The sequence below is a fragment of the Coptis chinensis genome, chromosome 2, assembly GCF_015680905.1.
Source record: "Coptis chinensis isolate HL-2020 chromosome 2, ASM1568090v1, whole genome shotgun sequence".
NCBI classification, from domain to species: Eukaryota; Viridiplantae; Streptophyta; class Magnoliopsida; order Ranunculales; family Ranunculaceae; genus Coptis; species Coptis chinensis.
Genome location: NC_141457.1, coordinates 18,881,986 through 18,884,727, shown reverse-complemented (window position 1 = coordinate 18,884,727; position 2,742 = coordinate 18,881,986). Strand labels below are relative to the sequence as shown.

The 2,742-nt window shown below is 39.3% G+C and overlaps 1 pseudogene; it reads left to right on the top strand.

Moving 5' to 3' along the window:
- The first annotated feature begins 220 nt into the window (after nucleotides 1-220).
- On the top strand, nucleotides 221-1,903 carry LOC147515217 (chaperone protein ClpB1 pseudogene; annotated as a pseudogene).
- The last annotated feature ends 839 nt before the right edge of the window (nucleotides 1,904-2,742 follow it).

Sequence of the window (2,742 nt, the reverse complement as noted above, 5' to 3'; positions counted from 1 at the left end):
ATCGCGAATACGATGTGTTCCAAAGTAAATACAAGAAAAAGGTATCACTTTTAGTTAGAAAACTCATTCCCTCCTCTTTTCTCACTTCACCATTCTTAAATCTTCACTTAATTACTTCAATCTCTTCTTCTTCTCCATATATAAAAGCACACCCTTCCTCTTGTATCCCCATCTCAAAACAAACATTCTTAAAAAAAAAAAACATTCTCTGTTATTAAACATGAATCCAGAAAACTTTACACACAAAACTAATCAATCATTATTCAATGCCCATGAACTAGCAGTAAACAATGGTCACCCACAAATCGCTCCTATCCATCTAGTCCTCTCTTTAACAAAGATGATATCTTGTATCAAGCAGTGTCCAGTGTTGGTGGTGGAGATGAGTCTGCAAAATCAGTTGAGCATGTTTTAAACCAAGCATTAAAAAAGATCCCATCACAAACCCCACCAAGTACTTCACTTATTAAAGTCATTCGTCGTGCCCAATCTCACCAAAAATCGAAAGGGACACTCATCTTGCTGTTGATCAGTTGATACTTGGCCTACTTGAAGATTCTCAAGTTGGGGATGTGTTGAAAGAAGCTGGTGTGAGGGGGACAAGAGTGAAAACTGAAGTTGAGAAGTTGAGAGGGAAAGAAGGAACTAAAGGTTCTAGTGCTTCTGGTGATTATAATTTTCAAGCATTGAAAAATTATGGCCGTGATTTAGTTGAACAAGCGGTGGAACTAAACCCGGTTATTGGTCGAGATGAGGAGATTCGACGCGTTGTGAGGATTTTGTCTATGAGAACTAAGAACAATCCTGTTTTAATTGGTGAACCTGGTGTTGGGAAAATTGCGGTTGTTGGAGGACTTGCGTAGAGGATTGTTAGAGGTGATGTGCCTAGTAATCTTAAAGATGTTAGGCTGGTGGCATTAGATATGGATGCACTTGTTGTCGGTGCAAAGTATAGAGGAGAGGCTTCAATCTGTGTTGAAAGAATTGGAAGAAGCTGAAGGAAAGGTGATTTTGTTTATTGATGAGATACATCTTGTTCTTGGTGCTGGTAGAACTGAAGGGTCAATGGACACAACAAATTTATTTAAGTCGATGCTTGCTAGAGGCCAATTGAGGTGCATTGGTGCTACTACATTGGAGGAGTATAGGAAATATGTGGAAAAGGATGCTGCATTTGAGAGACGATTACAACAAGTTTATGTGGCGGAGCCTAGTGTTCCTGATACTATTAGTATTTTAAGAGGTTGGAAAGAAAGGTATGAAGGTCATCATGGTGTGAGGATTCAAGATAGAGCTTTAGTTATGGCAGCACAATTGTCTGCTCGTTATATTACCGGATAAGGCGATTGAGTTGGTGGATGAAGCTTGTGCTAATGTTAGAGTTCAACTTGATAGTCAACCTGAAGAGATTGATAATCTCGAAAGGAGGCGAATTCAGTTAGAAATTGAACAACATGTTTTGGAGAAAGAGAAAGATAGGGCGAGCAAAGCGCAATTACCGGAAGTTCAGAAAGAGTTGAATGACATTTTGGATAAGTTGCAGCCTTTGAAAATGAAGTATCTCAAGGAGAAGGAAAGAATTGATGAAATCCGAAGGTTGAAGCAAAAGCAAGAAGAGTTGCTCATTGCTGTGCAAGAAGCAGAAAGAAGATTAGATTTGGCTAAAGTAGTTGATTTGAAGTATGGGGCTATTCAGGAAGTTGAAGTTGCTATTGCAAGGTTTGAAAGCAGTGCTAATGAGGAGGATATGATGCTTCCAGAGATGGTTGGGCCAGATCAGATTGCAGAGGTCATGAGTCGTTGGACTAGAATTCCTGTCACAAGACTTGGACAGAATGAGAAGGTAAGGCTAATCGGTCTTGGGGAGAGACTGCACAAGAGGGTTGTTGGACAGAATCAGTGAGAAGATAAGAGCACTTCAAGAATTAATACCTCGTTGTAACATGTCAGACAAAGCATCGATGTTAGGTGAAGCTATAGAGTATTTGAAGTCACTTCAGTTACAAGTTCAGAGGATATGGATGGGGAGTGGTATGGCACCGATGATGTTTCCAGGTGTCCAACACTACATATCACGAATGGGTATGGGAATGGGTACACATCAGTCCATGCCTTCCATCCACAGTCCAGTGCAATTACCAAGGCTGCCATTAGTTAATCAAACTATTCCAACTCTTACCCATCTTGCGCCGTTGAGTATTTTCGCTGATGTTGTCGATAGTGGAGCTATGGGTATTGTTTTTGGTTGAGATGGTTGGTGGTTTTAGGAGTGAGTTTAGTAGCATTAATTGTCACACCCCGAATTTCGACAGAATTCGGAAAAACATTATTTGTTCCCGACTCTTCGATCTCCGAGGTGTGACGCACTCTCAACTCCCAAAAACCCATAAACAGTTTAAATATGCGGATAATAAAAACCAATAAAAATTTTAACTTAAACAAAAGTCTTCTTCATGACAAAGATTCACAAATAAGATTAGGTTACAACTCTCCTTTCAATAACTCTTTAATAAAATTTACAAATGAAATACAAAAACATTGTCTAGACTGAAATTCTATATCACCTCGAGGAAAACAAAACAAATCCTCGAGATGCAACGCTAACGCAAATCACAAGCAAAGAACCACTCTTCTTCAACACTAAACCTCATCAAAACTTATCAATTATGTTCATTGAATGAACACACCCGATAAGCAAACATGCAAATCGGGTCAGCATTATAAAAATGCTGGTGTGAGTAG